This window comes from Protopterus annectens, chromosome 10.part0 (genome assembly GCF_019279795.1).
Source record: "Protopterus annectens isolate FY-2018-M chromosome 10.part0, PAN1.0, whole genome shotgun sequence".
NCBI lineage: Eukaryota > Metazoa > Chordata > Ceratodontiformes > Protopteridae > Protopterus > Protopterus annectens.
In genome coordinates, this window is record NC_056744.1 from 1626706185 (window position 1) to 1626726464 (window position 20280).

Here is a 20280-nt window from a genome sequence, read left to right on the forward strand (position 1 = left end):
TGGCCACTAAGTGGCAGCATTTTACCTCTACCAGCCTCTCCTATCTCACTATAAGGTTCAGACATTTCTTTCTTTTTGAGTTACATTAAACATCTCTGCTTATGCTCCAAATCCCTGTGAATTCTCTGCTACTGTTTACCTGAACTACATAGCATCCCAGTCTCTATCCCCCTATGCCTCCTTACCTTGTGCTCTGCTTTACTGATTGTTTCTGCTGGATAACGTTTTCTTCACCCCAGCACCTGTACACTTATATTCATAAACCACACCTACTCCAATTAACTCATACCTTCCCCCACCCCTTACTTCCACACCCCACCCTCCTAGCATCTCTTTACAATACTAACCCTACCTTGAATCCCAGACCACAGTACACTTTATTCCATACCTCCCCCCGTAAATGTAAACAACCACAAAGCTTTCAAAACCAACCCAGTTTATAACCCTAATACTACTCCTCCTCTCCTTGTCCTATCTAAGTTACCTCACCAGGCCACTCAATAACAACCCCCCCCCCCTTTTCACACAAGTTCAATCACTATAAAACACATACTTTATTAGCCACATTAGTCCCTATCTATACTCCTTCAATAACGCTACTCTTCCCTTACAAGCTCATCGCTAACCACAAACACACTACTCCAGTCTTAACTATGCCTACTCCTACAAAACAAATTACCTTCAAACTAGATAAACAGGCTAAATACCTCTTTTACCACATTCACCAACTTATTACCACTATTCTTTCTGGAGATGTACACACTAACCCTGGCCCCTCTCCTACCTACAGTCCAAATTCCCTCCTTCATACTCCCCCCTCATCAGGAAAATTTCTTTCTCTCTCAGCACTGAATGCTCAAAGTATATGTAACAAAATCCCCACCTGCATGCCTGGCTTCTCCATAACCAACCAGATATTCTGTCCATCTCCGAAACATGGCTGAAACCATCCATAAAAGACTCTGAGATAACACCCCCCAACTACAGTATTATTAGAAAAGACAGAACCCATAAAAAAGGTGGTGATGTCACTCTCTTGTACTCTTCCTCCCTGTCAGTTACTCTATATGCTAATCCCATTCCCCAATTCGCTAACGCTGAACTAATCCTGGCCCTACTTCAAATAAATAGACATAAGTTAATTTGCATAGCCTCCCTCTACATCCCTCCTGGGGACAATGTCCATATACTCAAAGATATACTCTACTGGTTCTCCACCAACATAACCAATGAGACTATAATCTTAGGCAACACAAACGTTAACTGGACCAGCATTCAATCTCCCACAAATCCCCTGAATATAAACCTCTACAACTTCGATCAGCTAATCAACACCACTACCAGACCTACCAAAGATCACTCCTCTGGTAGCACCCTCATTATATATCCAGTTGTGGTACCCTCCCCGACTCCCTCAGCGACCACTATCCCACTTTTGCTCATCGTCACTCCCCTTCTCTACAATTCTCTCTTACCTACATCTCCACACACTCCCTGAAAAACTTCAACCCCTCCACTTTCTCCAACACACTAAAACATTTCAACTGGAGCCCCCTAAAAACTCTCCCCCTAGAAAATGCCGTCACATACTTCAACACCACATTTATAAACCTTTTAGATGCCGCTGCTCCATTAAAAACAAAAAGGATTAAAAAGTAACACTGTCCCTTGGCTATGCAAAAATACTTTAGCTGTCATGCGCCTCAGAGACAAAGCCCTAAAGCATCACCATAAACATAAAACTCCCATCACCCTAAATTAACACAGAATACTTTGTAACAGAGTTAAAAAAACGTATTTCTTTAGACCGAAAATCCTACTTTTCCTCACTCCAAAACAACCATAAGACAAACCCAAAAAAATTTTGGGATGGTATCACCTCCCTCTTTAACCCTGGTAGAAACAAAAACCCTAGCCCTGACCCCAATAACCCCAATAAGGACTTAGCCACCCAATTCAACTCTTTCTTCATTGACTCAATAACCAAACTTACATCATCCGTCACAAACAACCCTACATCCTCTCCTCTACCTTCCCCTATCTCTTCCTGCTCAAATACACAAACCTCCTCCCTTCTCTATAAAACCCATCCCCATATCAACTATAAAAAAACTCTTCCAGAACTTAAAACCATGCTCCAATGCCCCTGACAACATTCCTTCCTACTTTCTAAAGACAGCTACCGATGCCATTGCCTTCCCCATATGCATTCTCATAAATCGATCAATCCAGGAAGGCCATGTACCCCAACTCTGGAAAAAGGCCTTTAGTATTCTCCTTCACAAAGGGGGTAACAAGTATAACATCTCTAATTTCCGACCTATCGCTATCTTATCACCCATCTCAAAACTTACTGAAAAGTGTATCCACCTACAACTTTTACCATATCTCATAGACAGCCATCTGCTAACTCCCACACAACATGGATTCAGACCTGGCCATAGTACCACTACCACCCTCCTTTCCTTCCTCGAAACGGTGAATAAAGCCCGTGATTCTGGACACACTGTGTCTACCCTCCTTCTTGATCTTTCTAAGGCCTTTGATACTATCTCTCATAACCTTCTTCTAACTAAACTCTCTAACCTAAAGCTTTCTCCTTCCTCTATCAGCTGATTTACCAGCTACCTCTCTAACAGGCAGCAAGCCATCAAATGGAAAAAAGCCTTCTCCCCATTCCTCAACACTCCCACTGGCGTACCCCAGGGTTCCATATTAGGTCCCCTACTGTTCAATATTTTCATCAATGTCTTTCACCGCACCATCCCTAATGCAAACATTACCCAATACGCCGACGACTCAGCAATCATCTGCTCTGCCACCTCCACTCTTATAAAACTAACACAAGACGTCTTCTCCTCCACTGAGCAATGGATATTAGAGAACCATCTGGCACACAATGCATCAAAACCAAACTCATGATATTCACCCCCTCAAAAACCACAATAATTGACAAAAACTAATTTTCCATCATCAGTAAGAATAATACCCCTCTTGCAATAGTATCCAATGCAAAACTACTTGGAGTACTTATTGACGATCAGCTCAAGTTTGATACCCACCTACAAACAAATATAAAAAAAAAAAAAAAAACACCAGACACTAGGCATGCTCTACCGCCACAATCGTTACCTCACCCCCTCTACCAGGCTTGTTCTCTCTACCACATATCTTATCCCTTCTCTCCTTTAAGGTTCCCCACTCCTAACTAACTTACAATCTTCCCTAAAGACAAAAATCTCTTGCTATTACAACAAAATCTCCAAATTCGCCACTGGATACAGATATTCCACCCATCACTGTATGGCCCTCCACACACTAAATTGGCTAGAGTTGCCCAATTACCTCACCTACATTCAACTCATACACACCCACAAACTCATCTTTAGTCCCTCTCTTTACCCCTCCCTTGCCTCAACCTTTAAAATTCACCTTCCCAACAGACTCCTAATAACTAATACCCAAAATCTGATTGAACTGCATAAGCCTGCATGCCCACCTGGCAAATTTCTACTATCCTTCTCCTTAGCACGTCTCTGGAACTTCCTGCCACCTCACCTTCGCACCACTAGCAGCCTCTCTACTTTCAAAACCTTGCTTCATTCTTACCTCACATCCCTCTGGAATGCTCCTGTCCCCATTCCACATGAATTCCCCAAGTAACACACCTATTTCATAGCCCCACTATCTTCTTCCCCATCCTTTCTCTATACTTTCTTCCCACTTCCTTCCTTACTCCCCCTTCTTCCCTAAACTCATATCTCCCTTACCCCATATACCCAATTTTATCTCTTCCTCCTCCTCCATATTTTCCTCAGCAGAAATACTCACTGTAAATATCTTCTTATAGTTGTATTAGATATAACGTCTGCATTTGCAATCATAGGAATTACATATTTGTAAATATTCACTTAGAGATCCTTTAATTCTGTTTTTGCATCTTACTAAATTGTACCTTCAGATAGCATTTATATCTGTACCATTGTTATTCTATACTAATGAAATATTAGTTTATTCATTGCATACTGTGGAGCTTTTCTCCCCAGGACTCTGTTGAAAATGGGTTCTTCTGGCCCAATGGACTATCCTGGCAAACAAACTTCAAATAAATAAATAAATAAAATTAAATAAACACTCTTTATCGAAGATGATACCTGCAGCAGCTGGAAAGGCTCCAAAAGTTCCTCACCAAAAGGATAAAGGGTCTCAAAAATATGTCTTATGCTGCCCAACTGAAAGAACTCCAGCTCTATTCAGTCTCATACCGCTTGCTCAGAGGTGACCTGTGCCTGACATATAAGGCCATGTCAAACCCTGATTTGATGAATATGCTTCACCTCAAAAAATCTAGATCCCTCAGAACCACAAGGGCGGGAGACTTAAACCCTGACACGGTTATTAATAGAACGTGCTGGAGGGACAGATTCATCACCCAGAGACTCCCTATGCTGTGGAACAAAATCCCGGTACATGTGAGGCAGAGCACCTCGCTGGCCTTGTTCAAGAGGAATCTTGACCAATGGATGGGGGATCGCAGATATACCCCAGGGATTACTTCAGTGTCACTGCTTGACAGAGGCACAGCAAAATAATAGGCATAGTTTTATTCAAACTAAAGGGGTGGCGAAAGCCACATAACTATGGGCTAGGCTTATAAATGCCCTTGGGCAGATAGCCTAGTATGAACCTATGAACCTATGATAAACCGGGAGTCCTAGCGATCAGGGGAACTGGAGCAACCAAGCCGTCAGCTTGAGGCTGTCCAGGTCAGGCGGACTGATGCCAGAGGGATGGGATATGAGATCCGGGCAGGGATCTAGAATCCGTGGAGTAGTTAGAGCATGAGACCAGAGGAAGGGGAACCACACTTGATGAGGCCAGAACGGGGCAATGAGGATCACTTTGCAACCCAGTCGGTATGCTTTCTGAAGAAACTTCGGAATTAGAGGTAGCGGGGGATAGGCATACAGTAACCCGGGAGGCCAAGCATGGACTAGAGTGTATCTGTGGAACGCCAAAGCAAATAACACACAGAGTGTGGCCATTAGCCGGTGAAAGCTTGTGGCCACACTCTGTGCATTTCTTGAACATTGGTTTAGGCTGGTCAGCCATAACACACTCCACTGAGCCAAATGCTAAACTACACACACACACACACACACACACACACACACACACACACACAGGGGTTGGCTAGCCCAACTCTATTCAAGAAAGAAACTCAAACTCTCTAACTACTTACTTTTGTTTTTTTTTTAAAGAAACCGACAAGACGAAGGGGAGGAAGGGCTATCACAAACAACTACTCTTGCACACTAACTTAAGAATCAAAAGTTCCACTTACTCTACCTAACTTGGATCTATAGAGACCACGATGTGTACGCATGAAGCGGCAAACGAGATCTGAGGGAAAGTAGGAGAAGTGAGAGATTAAAGGTAAGGGGAGGAGCTTGGACCAGATGCTTGAAAAAATGTTGGCGGCTCGGATCTGATATGGATCCGAATATCCACAGGTTGCAGATAAATGAAGTTAACTACTTTAGATTAAATGTATGCACAATGGACTAAGTAGCTGCTGTATAGATGTTATCAATATGTAACCCTTGAAAAGTAGGCTGTAGAAGTTTCAAAGAGGTAATCCACATTATCTCACAGGCCTCTGCTATAAGAGGTTTAAGGTATCACACTGTTAAAACTCTGGGGTTTTTTGCAACTTGTACTGAACCTTTCAAATCCAGGGACACCAGAAAAGCCTGAGGAAGCAACAGAGGAAACAGCATCTGGAGAAACAAAATCCTGAAAGAAGGAACTTTAAGGAAACTGTTGAGAAAGGAGAGATTTGGAATGGACCTTCAAGATCTCTCCTTCCTGAGAATCAGAAACATCCTGAAATAAAAACTCCTGTTTTACTGAGATGGGGAACAGGCTCAATGTTTCCATGTACCAAAAGATCATGAAGAACCAAAGAAAAATGAAGCAGATGGCAAAGAGGAGGTTGAGGAAGGCCTGAGAATGAAGGGACTTCTAAACCATTGTGACAGATCCACACAGTCTACCAGTTTTTGTTATGCCTCGAGCCACATATCACTGTGTATATATTTAATTATTGCTAGATCTGACATGCCACTACCTCACTATATACTGCTAATATTGTAACAATACAATATGCTTAAGAGCAGGCCTTGCTCACTGATTACTGGTATTACTGAACTTTTGATAACCTATAAGTTTAACAGCTTAAAATATGTTTACCAGAATATGGGGATTTCAAAGAGGAACTATATCACAAGTTTGTCAGCTAACTGTTCTTTGAAAAAGGGAAGTAAGGCACAAGACCAGACATTACAAGACTTGTATACAACTTAGGAAATGATCTGTCATTTTCTAAAATATTCCATCAACTCATGATAAGCTTGTAATGTCATATTTTTAACAATATTCCATCAACTCATGATGAGCTTGTGATCAATATGTCATTAGTTGAACCTGTTGACCCTGTTGTTTGTTCAAGACTATAAAAAGCTCAAAGTCTAAAATGAAAATCATCATCATCCGGATTTGATCACAGCACCAGCCTGAACTGAGCTTAGAGCCATTTTGCCAGTGTTGGCCTTGCCTTGACTGAACTGATAGCTGCACTGGATAGGATTGAAGTCTCCCTATCAGTGGCAAAGATGATTTTGTTTATGCATATGCTTGTAAGTACATGATTTATTAGTTTTTCTGTTTATTTAGTATGTTTTTGTTTAATAAATTAAGTTTGAGCCTTGGTGTCTTGTGTCATTTCTAATTCTGTATTAACCTCAGACTTTAAAGTAACGGACTAGTTCAACCATAAAACCATTTTTGGATAATGGAAAGCACTCAAGAGTCTCTGGTGATCTGTTATCAGACAGAAAAAGCTACAGAGACCCAGAGGGACAGAGGAATCTGGTCAAGGGACAGAAGTGGGAGAATGTCAAATGGAAGTGGCTTTGCCAGCGAAAACAGGCTGTTGACCCTTAGTACCCTGACAATGCTGGTCAGGAAAAACTCTTTTGGAAGTCAGTTTACCTCTAGAAGGCTGTCTAGGTTGCCTACAGACAAAGTAAGGTTTAGATTGCTAATTTCTTTGAAATTTAGGAACAGGAGAAAGAATGATTAGTTTCTTGTAGGGTCTAAAATTCTCAGCAGCTATAGTGTCAAAGGGATACTGGTTGTCCAAAGGAGAATCTAGTGATTTAGCCTGGATGTCCTCAGGAAAAGCCTTGTAAGCACAACAGAGTACCTCCACATCACAGATCAAGATGCAACATCATTATAGCTGCACTTAATATAATGACAAGTCACCAGAGAAGCAGAACTCAAAGGTGTAAATGTAGTTGTTCGAGTGTATTCACTGTTGCAGTCATTACATTTGGGTTATCTGCTTGCAGTAGCCCTCAGTTGGCCTGATTAATAAAGTCTTGGGTCCTGCGTCGGTTGCTGTCCCTTCTTCCATGACATCAGGTCGTCAGGGGTATAAAACATGCAGCTGACGCGATTACATCAGTATTTCCTGCCCCAGATGTCAGATGCCCCCATAATGGGAAGCAATTAAATCTATAATACAAGGATATACCTCCAACAAAAAAGCAAATACACCAAAAAGCTTTTTGAGCATAGTAAAGGAAAGTAGAGGTATAGCCAAAGGAAGAAAGGGGGCTGGAGGGAGGGTAACTATGACTGCAACAGTGAATACACTTGAACATCTACATTTATGGTAAGTGTACACAACTGTACTATGTTCTTCATGTTTCACTGTTGCAGTTATTATATTTAGGTAGATTCCCAAAGCTAAGGTTGGGAGGAGGAATTTAAATAGAATTAGGACCAGCTATAAGACCCTGCAAGACTGCAGTGTGGCAAAAACAGCTCTGGATTTAGAGAAAATTGGCAAATGATGATGCTTGGTGAAAGTATGTACAGAACTCCAGGTAGCAGCTTCTAGGATGTCTCTTGTAGGGACGCCCCTGAGAAAGGCTGTAGAGGTAGATGCTGCCCTGGTTGAATGGGGTCTGATGCCCTGTGGGATAGGTTTTCCATGGTGCTTACAGCAGAAATGAATGCAGTGGCCTATCAATTTTGAAATGGTTTGCTTTGAAATAGCTTTCCCCTCTGTCACTGCAGCAAATGGCAGCAGCAGTTGTTCAGATTTCCTTTGAGGTTTAGTCCTGTCCAAGTGGAATCTAAGTTGTCTGTGCACATCTAAGGAGTGCAGTATCCATTCCCCTTTGTTCTGTGGGTTAGGAAAGAAGGTAGGCAAATGAATGGACTGATTAAGAGCCACACTGGATACCACCTTGGGCAAGAAGGAGGGATTGGTTCTGAGGGACACCCTGTCCGCATGAAAGATGATGAAAGGCTCCACTGCCATAAGGGCCTGTAACTTAGATACCCTTCTTGCAGAAGTGATTGCTAAAAGGAAAGCTGTTTTCCAGGAAAGGAATTTTAAATCTGCAGTAGCAGCTGGCTCGAAAGGAGGAAGAGTGAGCTTCTCCAAGACAAAGTTAAGGTCCCAGGCTGGAGTTGGAGCTCTCCTCGGTGGCCTTAAATTTTTGGCCCCTCTGAGGAACTGCTTGAGCAGTGGATGAGAGAAGAGGGGAAGGCTCTGTGCTTTAATGAGCTGAAATGGCTGAGGCATGAATTTTGATGGAGGAAAAGGACAAGCCCTTATGAAGCATCTCAGTCAAATATTGTAGAATCTGAGGTAAATTGGGCACTGCTGTGCTCATCCCTTGCGATTGGTTCCAGGTACAAAATCCTTTCCATTTTGCAGCATAAGATTTTTTAGTACTAGGCTTCCTAGCCTCTAAAATGATATCCATCACTAATTTACTGAGGGGTGGTAAAGGAGAGATTAGGTAATCAGCCAGGCTGCTAGGTTCAGGGTTTGCAGCTGAGGGTGCAGAATCTGGTTCTCCCGCTGAGACAACAGGGAAGGAGTCTGAGGCATGTGCCATGGGGCCAAGCGTGACACACTGCGCAGGAGGGGATACCAGTGTTGGAGTGGCCAGTCTGGTGCAATTAAAATCATCCTTGGCTTGTCCTGTTTGATCTTTAGTAGTACCTTGGAGAGCAGAGGAGGAAAGGCATAAACAGGTTTTTCCAGCTGAAGGATAGAGCCATCCACTTTCCAAGCTAGTTTTTGGGGAATCCTTGCACAAAATTTGTCCAACTGATGGTTCTGGAGGAGGCAAACAGGTCTATATCTGGGCTCCCCCATTTGCTTGTCAACATGTTGAAAATCCTTGGTTCCAGTTTCCACTCATGTGGGTCCATGAGGTTTCTGCTTAGTGCATCTGCCAGTGTATTTAGTTTTCCTGGCAAGAATTGAGCTTGTAGATTCACCTGGTAGCTGAAGGCTGTGTTCCACAATGCCTTAACTAGTCTGCAGATGGGGCAAGAGTGTGTACCCCCACTGCTTGTTTATGTACCACATGACCGTGGTGTTGTCCGTTTTTACCATTAGTTATCCTGGAAGAATGTGGTCCTTGAAGGCTGTCAGAGCATTCTGTACAGCCAACATTTCCTTTTGCTTTATGTTTAGGTGCATTTGACTTGGGTTCCATTTGATCTGAATGCACTTCCCTGCCAGGTGAGCCCCCCCCCCCATGCATAGTCTGATGCGTCTGTTGTTAAGGTTTGGGCGGTAGGGGGTAGTGTGAACGGTAGTCCCTCGTTTTGGTGGCAGGCCTCTGCCCACCAAAGGAACTCTAGGCCTAGGCAAGGTATGATAGGAATCATAGCTTCTAGATCATGTGAATGTTGACACCATAGGCTTTTGAGACACCATTGCAGTTCCCTCATACGCAACCTTGCATATGGAATTAGAAGAATGCAGGAGGCCATGAACCCCAAGGCTTGCAGTATTTGCCTTGCAGACAACTGGGTTTTTGTGGCCACTTGTTTGAAGTAGGTTGTCAAATGAGTCCGTTTCTCTGGCGTTAGGAAAGCCATCTGGGAAGTTGTATTTAAGCTTGCTCCCAGGAATATAATTTGTTGACAGGGTACCAGGTGTGATTTCTCTTCGTTTATGGTGTACCCCAGACAGGTCAGTACCCTTTGAACAAAGGCCAGATGATTCAAAAGTATGTTCTGGCTTTCTGCCTGAATTAGACAATCGTCCAGGTATGGATATATTTGAATATTTCTTTGCCTGCAGAATGCAATGACTGGAGTTACGTACTTTGTGAATACCCTGGGTGCAGTAGATAAGCCAAAGGGCAGTGCAGAGAACTGATAGTGCATGTAGCCTGCTTTGAAGCACAGGTATCTTCTGCAAGACTCCCCGATAGGGATGTGCAGGTATGCTTCTTTTAAGTCTAATGCTGCCAACCATGCATCTTTGCCTAACATAGGAAGCAGCTGGTGAAGAGTCAGCATTTTGAATTTTGGAATCACCAGAAAGGTATTTAGAGTAGAAAGGTCCAGGATAGGATGCCATGTATTGCCTTTTCTGGGTACCAGAAAAAGTCTCAGAATAGAAACCTTGTCCCTTTTCCTCTTCTGGTACCAACTGAATAGCCCCCATGCTTAAGAGAGGGAGTACTTGATTTTGGGCCTCTGCCCACTAATTAGGAGGTAGATCCGGCCACCCGCTTGGTGTTGGTAAAGTGTGGAAGTGAAATCTGTATCCTTGTGACACTATATTTAAAACCCATTTGTCCTGGGTAATGAGTTCCCAGTTTTTGGCCTGCAGACCAATCTTTCCGCCTAAAGGAGCATTCAGTTGGGAAGTGCTTGGAAGTTTTAAAAGCAAGTCATTGAGACAGTTTTCCATAGGGGGGAGTGTTACTACTCCCTGATTTGGGTGTGGAACCCCCCCCCCCCACACACACTGGTTAGTCTTGTGTGCCCCCCTGGGACTGAAACCTAGGTTTTCTGCTGTGTCTGGATTTGGCTTTAGAAGACCTGGAAGGGGCTTGAAAATACCAATTCTTAGAAGGCCAGTGCCTACTAAATCTAGGAGGCTGAACTTGTAAGAAATCATTAACAGTTTGCATAGACTTAGCTTTATCTTCCATCTTTTTAAGAACTTCCTCAGCCTTGTTGCCAAACAGGCGGTCCTGATTTAATGGAGCATCTGACAATTTAGCTTTAACATGATCAGGCAAAGATTGCTCCTTAAGCCAAGCATGCCTTCTGAGCACAGACCCAGTAACAGCAGCCCTGCAAGAGGCCTCTAATGAATCAAATCCACATTGCAAAATATGTTTTCCAACCTGTTCAGCAGAATGCATTAAATCCTGTAATTCTTTATTTTCCGCACAGTCAGGAATCAACATCATTTTCTGTTTAAGCAATCCAATAACATGTTGCTGATACTTCAACATATGAAACTGGCAGTTTAAAGCTCTAATGGCCAAGGATGCAGAAGTGCAAACCTTCTTACCCCATCTAAACAGCACCCTGGAGTCTCTATCAGAAGGGGCAGGATTTTTAGCAGTAGAAGCCTTAATGCCCTTGGGTCTCTGTGAAACAGTCTCTGGATCCGCAATAGGATTTTTAAAAAGGAACTTGTGTGAATCAGGAACCCTGTAATATGTCAGGTTTTCTGGGAGCAGGAGGCAAAGAATCAGGGACCAAACTAGATTCCGAAAAAGCATCATCAGCAATGTCTAGTACAGGAGGAATAGCTAATGGCCTATGCTGAGGCAGGAGTAAGAAATCCCTAAGCCTCTTTTATGAATCAGAAAAAAATTCTGGCTTCCCAGTTGAAATGCTCCCTTAGAGTATGTAAGGTTTCACCAAAAGAAAAATCCTCTGGAGGGGAAGCAGCGGGAATAAAGTCTTCTGCATCAGAATACTCATAAGTAGACAAGGGCAAATCCAGATCATCAAACGAATCAGAAAAATTAGAATCCTGGTCAGAAGATTCATAAACAACTTCAGTCCTAGGTCTCTTAGAAGGGGGAGGTTGGCTTCCCCTGATTAGAGTTATAAGATCTTCAGCCATTCTTATTTGTTTTTTAGGCATAGAGGCCTGAGCATGCGACCTGGGCATCATTTTTTAGGCATGGTTCAAGATTTAGGCCTAAATGAAGAAGGAGGCGTTGGTTTAATATTCAAGTCCGTAGGCCTGAATACACCCTCAGAAGCCGGTGCCCTGCACAGCAGCTCTGGACCCATCCAAGTTAGAGACATCCGCGGGTTCCGTAGCTGAAGCATCTCGCGGCATACTGGACACCGAATGGGTCTCAGTAGAGGCCTACGAATCAGAAGTAGCGGGTATCAGGGGCTGTGAAAGCACCTCACTGAGTACCGGCGAACTGGCAACTGGCTTAAAAGTGTCGTTGACAGTTTTGGACCTCGGCGGCCTATCTCTGTCTTTATCTTTGCGTTTTTTCGAAATCCTAGTAGTTGGATGGCTAACCAACAACATTTCTGGATAACTAAACCAAGAACCGAAATATTTAGAGGCAAAAATATACCGATGACGGATAGTGCGTTGATTAAATAAAACACAAAACCGAATCAGGGCCTAGGCAAGGAATACAGTACGAATGAAAATCTTTATGAGGTATTTGCTTTCCACAAGTAATGCAATTATTAACTTTGACTGAGTTCGGTAAGGAGCAAGAAAATGTTTCCCCAACGGGGTACTTGGCTTTAGTTGAAGACATTGGTTCTTAAATTCGAAAACGAAAATTTCAGGAGTCGGCCAACCGGCACTCGCGAACTTCTTCTGCTTCGGGCACCGCACGGCAAGAAAGATTGATGTAACGGCGTCGGCTGCATGTTTTATCCTACTGACAACCTGACGTCATGGAAGAAGGGACAGCAACCAACACAGGATCCAAGACTTTGCTAATCAGGCCGACTGAGGGCTACTACAAGCAGATAACTCAAATGTAATGACTGCAACAGTGAAACACGAAGAACATCAGAAGTCTTTGCTTCAGAGTTAGGCATATCAGTTAGAAAGCCCCCAAGCTTAGAAAGAGGAGCTAGTACATACATAGTCTTATGGGTCTGGTAGTTAATGATCCTGAAAGCTAAGGTAGCAGAAATATACATTTTTTCCCCATACCTTTCAATAGGATGACTGTCCTTATTAGAAGGTAAAAGTTTAAAGGAGGACAGCAACTTAGACGGTTTATCAGTAGGCACAGAAATAACAGCCGGATCTGATGAAGGACTTTTACACAAAACTTCTGAGTTTCAGGACCTTTACAGAACCAGTCAGGCTTCATAGGGGCAGGAGGCTGGGAATCTGGCTCTAAGAAGCTGCAGAAAAAAAAGTCCAAAAGGGCATCCAAAACTCGAGGGACAACAGAAGGCCTAGGAGAATCCATCTGCAAGAGTTCATAGTACCTCTTTCAATCCTACTTAAACAATCCCACTTAAATGTGTTCCATCATACAAACCATTGTATCCCCAAATGACAATTCCTCGCTACAGGAATCAAGAAAAAGTGAATCCCCTTTTTCAAATCCCAAGAGAAGAATGGATTTGAGAAAGTGTGGCAGTGATTCCTCGCTACAATCTAAATCCAGCTCTTCTTCAGAGGAATAAGATTCTTTAGGAGGTGTATAAGGAGAAGAGGATCAGGGAACAGAACCAATAACAGATGTTCCTTGAGGGGTGCTTTAAAGCCATAAGAACACTGAAAGGACCGCTGAGTAAAACAGGTTCATAGGAGGTTACTAGGTTAGTGGCCCTAGAGCCTTTACAAGCATAGCCATTTTAATCCTAGTTATCCCCATTTGTTCTTTTTTGGGTAGTTAAGAGCAAATGTATAAACAGAGTGGGTCTGTGATCAAAACCAGCTACTCCTGCCCACGAGGGCAAGGGTGCCACCTCAGGAATTAATTTGGGGTCTCCCATCCAATTATCTAGGTTGCGTTTGACTAGGGTCAATGAGGAGAGCTGTTTTACATAAATAGGGAGTCTATTCCAGAGAAGCGACAATCTCAAGAAACATATCTGTCTCTCCAGCATGATCTGTTAATGTCACAAGCTATGCTTAGATCTCTAAAGCAAGTGAATCGAGCTATTTGAGTTGCAGATGTGCATTTCCATTAGGGCATGGTTGAAGATTGCCCTACAGGCCAGGCACAACTCACCTCTTAGCAGCCTACAAGATACACAATAAAGTGAAAGGGCTTTCAGCCTATCCACCCAGGTCATGGTTTGGAGTCCCTGTATTTGCTTAGTGAGAAACATCTGAGGTCTCTCCAGCTGCTGCAGGTGTCTGGTGAGATGCATGCAAAAGGGTGCATTATATTCTATTATTGGTTTGATGAGAGTCGAGTACAGTGGAGTTATAACATCCCTTGACCTGGATGCTATGCCCTCACTTATGAGGTGTACTACATAGAAGGCTTTCCTTACCACTGCTGAAACTTTGTCAAAGGTCAGACTGCTATCAATCTGTGTTCCAAAGTCTCAGACCACTGGGTTGGAAACTCAGGAGGATGCTGTCAATACCGAAATTTATAGGGAATTCTTTTTTGCCAAAGGGAATAATAATGCATTTTTTTGCATTTAGTGTTAGACCATGGCACGGACACCAATCATTTGTATTAGCCCTTCCTGTAATATGTTGATAATACTGGGGGACTCCATGATTGCTCCCAGTTTGCAATTATCAGCGAATATGGTGAGGCAAAGGCCATCTAACTTTCACCTGGCTTCTGAGAAATAGATGCCAAACAGTAAGGGGCCCAGCACAGACCCCTGTGATACTCCACTGGTGACGGATCTACTGGTGGAGGTGATGTCACCAATTTTGATAGTGTGTTCTGTCAGTGAGCCAGTTTGCTGCCCATCTAGTAACATAAGGGTTAATCCCTATTTGGGAGAGTTTCTTAATGCCAGAGTGGGGCATTGTGTCAAAAGCCTTGGCAAGGTCGAGATGGGCTGTCTGTACTGTCTTACCTTCATCCATGGCTTTGGTGACATTCTCAAAGTTGTCTACCAGGTTTAAAAAGCATGACATACACTTAAAGCCAAACTGCGTTGGGTCCAGTGTTTGGAGGTTGCCTATGTCCTTGACAAGGTCTCTGTCTTTTCTAATTTCTCCAAATCTTTTGGGTTTCTAATACCATGATGGAAATGGACCCCATTCCTAAGTTAAAACATGATTAAAGTTCATGAAATTTGTATAGTTTCAGTCTTTGATGTGCTCTTCCCAGCACCCGCAATGTGGCCATTAATGACTCCTCCTGCAATTCCTATGGGGTAACATGTATTTGTAACATATCTAAATAAGATTGTAATTTTTTTTTATAAGACCCATTGCTCCTTCTACTATTGGAACTGTCTGGGTATCTTTCTTCCACATTGCTCTCATTTCTACCAGCAGATCCTGGCATTTTATGACTTTGTGTCTCTGTGTACGCTAGACATTATAGTCACTGGGTGTGGCAATTTCAATGATCAATGCTACTTTTGTCTTCTTTTCTTGGACCACTACATCCAGTTTTCTAGCATCTATCTTTTGAACTGTTCATAATGGGTGAGCCCATGTGATATAAACTTCATTTTCTATGATGATTTGTGGATCATGTTTCCAGTGTTTTTCAGCCACTTCGATACCATAAAGTTTGCACAATCTCCATTGCAACTGCCTTGGCACATTATTATGCCTTTCAGTATACAGTCCTTCTGCCATTAGTGTGTCACAACCAGCAACAAGGTGTGTGACTATTTCCAGTTTGGTTTTACAAAACCTACATTTGTCTGTTTCTCCTACAAGTTCAATGGACTTTGTAAACCAACGTGTATGTTGCCCACTATCTTGGGCTGCCAATATTAACCTTTCATTTCTTGGTTTGAATTCGCCTCTCCTTAACCATTCCTGCGTTCGTTCTTGATCAACGCGAGTTTGACGTTTTCTACACTTGCAACTATATTTATGTTTTTTCCACATTTCTTGCCTTCTCATCTGGTCCTTCACCATATATTCTTTCTTTTGCTTTTGGCACATTCAGTTACTGCCTGGTTTTTATTTACTTCTGGTTTGATTTCCATTCCTGCTTGATTTTGATATGCTTCTGCTAAATTAAGTAGAGAAATCATCTTAGATTTAGTCTCCTCATGTTTCAAAACTTTCACTACATTTGGATCTTGTAAGGTCCATTATAACTCTTTTCCATGGCCTTGCAGATGAGGCTGGTTAGACTTGAGGGTCTGTAATTCCAAGGGTCAGTTGATTTCCCCCCTTTATGCAGTGGGATTACTATTGCTGTTCTTCATTCAGCAGGCTCATAGTCAGTTCTCAAGCTATGATTAATGAGAATAAGTGTGTCTGCTAGTTCTTGTTTTAGATTGTGTGTGTTTCTGGCCTTGGCGAGTGCAGAGATTACCTGTTCTCTAGAAATACTAGGCAGAGGACTGGTGCCAGGTATGCTTTGCGATATGGTAGGTGGGGAGGGGGGGGGGGTAAAATTTGTACTGAATCAGTCAGCTAGCAGGTTGGTGATATCTTCCTGTGTAGTATCAGGGATCCCATCTACAATCAATTCGACTCATAGCTGGGCATCCCCTTTTAAACTCTGAATGTAGTTAAAGAATGCCTTATGATTACCCTTGGGTAGGGACGCAATTTTAGTTTCACAATTTGCTTTAGAAAATTTTAAAAAATTTCTGATTTTCCTGTTTAGGCTAAGGTGGGAACTCTTCCTCTGCAGAGTGATACCCCTCTTGCATTTGGGTATCAGTTTCTTCCTCTTTTTATATAATATGTTTATACTTGAAGTCCACCACTGTGGCTTGTTAATACAGGAAGACCTGGTTTTGATCTGGTCAGGTACAGCAGAGTTTATGCAGTCGCTTAAGTATTTGTACAAGGCATTTGCGTACACTTCTACATAGAGATCACTGGTGTCTGTGGTAGTGGGTGGCATGACGCTTTTTATACAATTGCTTAGGATGCTGTAGTTCGCTTTGGTAACGTTTTTTATAACTTTTGTTCCTGTGAAGGTGTGATTTCCATTAGTTACTTCAAATGAGACTGACTTGTGGTCTGACCTAAGCAGGAAGGGCATCACACATGGGAAAGTACAGCGACCCCCATGTTGGTAAGTACCATGTCCAGGACATTAGAGGCCCTACTGGGGGTGCAGACTATCTGTTCAAGAGCATTTGTGTTAAAGTCTATGAACCTCTGGGCAAGCGTGTTTTTGCTCATGTGCTCCCCCCACTCTATGGAAGGATAGTTGAATTCTCTAATGACCAAGATGTTAGGCTATATGATGGGGGATTCCAGTAAATTGAGGTAGGTGGTGTGCTTATCCTGGTTCATGGTGGGGGATCTATAGCAACAAATGATATGGTATGGTACCTTTCCAATTGTTAATTAAACATGGAATAGTTTGAGACAGTCATGCTGTTTAACCAGTCTCAAAGTGTATTTGGTTTTAATGAAGACAGATAACCTCCAACTTTGGTTCTCTCATACTCATTTTGAAGTCTGAACATGTGGAAGGCATTGTAGCCTTGCACACCATGTCTCGGTAACTGCACAGATGTCAGCATCTTCCAAGATGAGGAGTGCTTCCAGAGAGTGCAGTTTCGTGTTTAAACTCCTAGCATTAAGCAGTATGACCCAAAGTATTAGCGTGTTATGTTGGAAAACTTATTTTGACATTGCCTAAAAAGGTACTGTGGGTGAGGCAAGGGCCTTTACCAGTATCCAAAAGCCAGGGGGGGGGGGGGGGACAGGTGCAGATCACCTCTAGCAAAGCAGCAAGGTCTGTCTATCATATCTTCCAAGGCTGACAGATACTGGATCCCCCCTGGACTGACACCAGAAGTTGAGAAAACAGCTGAAGTCATTCTTTTTTTTGTTTATATTGTGGCATTATCCTGGGTGAGGGTAGGATACTGCTTAGGGCTAGGGACATACCAGTGTGGGAAACAATCAGAGTTCTGTCATGTCGCGCTCTATACAGATCAGAGAGGTACAGCTCAAGTCATTCCCTCCAACATAGTGTATGACAGAGTCATAACGATACTTCTTGTTAAGTGACTAGAGTGCATGTGTGATTTGTCTGATCCTGCCACCTGATAGGCAGCTGACTGTGACCTTCTTGTCCAGTCTGGTGAGGGGGACATTTATGTCTCTCACTACGGAGTCACCTATGACCAAGACATCTGATGTGTTTTGCCTTGGGGGCTTATTTGTTGAGACAAGTATGTGCGTTATGTGTAGTGGTTTATGTATGCTGAGTGTGTGTGGTGTGCATTTGGGAGGTGTCTGTTCTTTTGATAGGGTTTCAGTGAGTGCCTCAACATATGCGGGTTTATAGGTCATGACCTTAATTTGTGAGAGAGTGAGGTTTGCATAAGAGGTGAAGTGTGTATACTGACAACCTGTTTGATGTCATGCCCATTCCTTGTGCGGATCCTTAGCCACAAAGGCCACTTGCCTGATCTTTTCCTCCTTTTTTAAAAGTACATAAGATTTAACAAACCTAGGAGGTTTATACCACTGTCTAGACTCAATAAAGGCACCTCTTCCTTAAATATATGTGGAATCCCCCTAGGCCCCTCCACATCTGCAGCAGACATAGGTACAGCCTCAGAGGGGCATGTAAGTAGGTAGCCCCATGTTGGTCTCCAACTAGGTTGAGACACAGGGAGCGGATGTATGCACCAAACAGTCCTCAGGTTCTTCATCCAACCTGAAGGATACATCTGGAGGAGGCTGGAAAGCCATAGTGTTGGTGCGTAGCTTTCTGACTTTTTACTAAGAGTCAGATGAATGTTAGGGTGGGCAGATTCAGAGGCCATAGTTCTCCAAGTAAATGGAAAGGGACAATAGATGAGTGCAAAAAGTCTTAGGGACAAACGCCTGACAAACCTCACACCGAGTACGGTCATGCATACCACCCAAACAAAAAGGCACTGCTTGTGTCTATATTTATGGTGATCTGCTTCCCACACTGACATTTTCCCTTTCTAGATGACATGTAAAAAGACAAACCAAAAGAAAAAGGGGAAGGAAGATAACCCAATGGGGCACTTATCTTTAGTGGGCTTGGTAGACAAAATAATGTGGCAAATGTCTTGCAGATCGAATTCAAGGTAGCATTCGGACTGGAGGCAAAGTTCAGAGGATTAGGTGCTTTTACATCAGACACTTACACTTTGGAAGCAGGACATGCATCTGACGTACAGTGCCTGGAAAGTATAAAAGCTTTGGTATACTGGCCAAACATTTGTCTATCCTCAGCAGGATATCCCAGTTGTAAAGAATACAGAAACAGTAATAAAAAAGGATTATCTGTTGACGCTTGTTGTCAAAGTGAGAAAATCCTCGATTCTGGCTATCTAGGTATCTGCAAGGTTGTATGCAGATGTGTGCAAATGAACTAATGCTTGGACAGGGTGTAATTTCATTTTTGCAATGTTGACTACAATTTCCAGATGAAAGCAAATCTAGTGTAAAGAGTCTCTGGTTTGAAGTAGAAGATTTCGGGAAGGAGCAGTCACAAGGAAGCCATCCAGATACGGGAACCCACGGAACTCTTGGCTTGCAGCCTGAGGTGAACTGCAGCTGCTGCTGCCATGCACTTGGGGAACAGCTGAAGGGCTGCGGTGAAACCAAAGGGTAGGGGGTGTGAAATTACATGATTGGCTCCCAGCCAAAAGTGAAAGAACCTTCTGCAGCATCTGTCTATTTTGATGTGGTAGTAGTCATCCTGTAGGTCTGCTGAGCACAGACATTCATCCAGCAATCTGGAACTTCGTTCTGGTCTGGCAGGACCTCCTTGATAACTCATTTATCTAGCAGCTTTCTCATCTCTTGTACTGCAGGTCTTCCTTTGTGGGGTGGGATGCTGTGAAGTATTTTAATTCGGGAGAGAAAAAGGAATGATAATGTGTAACCTCTGGTTAGGATTCACTCTGCATCCACAAATCTTCAGTGATGGATGTCCAGGCAAATAGGTGCAAATACAACAGCTTTCTGAATGCCTCCAAAGTGCAGCAATCAGGCAACTTTTCAGGAGCAATGAAAGAGTCCATCAAAGAAGGGTCCCTGATATTCTTGAATTTGCAGACAACCTCGGCCACCAGGTCGATGTCCATTGTGATTACTTTCCCGTCTGCCTCTGGGATGTCCTAAGGCTAAAAGTGTTGGGGAATGAAGCAGTGAAATTTGCAAAACCACAGCTTCTTGCACATTTCTGATTTCTGGAGAAGCTCTGCTGAAGGGTAGAAGTGTACTCCAATGCCAGACAAGGTCTTGCTATCCTACTCACTTCTTGATATCGTCTCTTTCTCCTTACTTCCAGTGTCCCCCTGTCATAA

At 43.0% G+C, this 20280-nt stretch overlaps 1 protein-coding gene across 1 annotated transcript in view; it reads right to left on the minus strand.

Annotated features, from left to right (window-relative positions):
* Window positions 1-20280, minus strand: part of TAOK2 (TAO kinase 2) — a gene marked incomplete in the record, with an annotated part of 2530163 nt that overhangs the window by 405867 nt on the left and 2104016 nt on the right.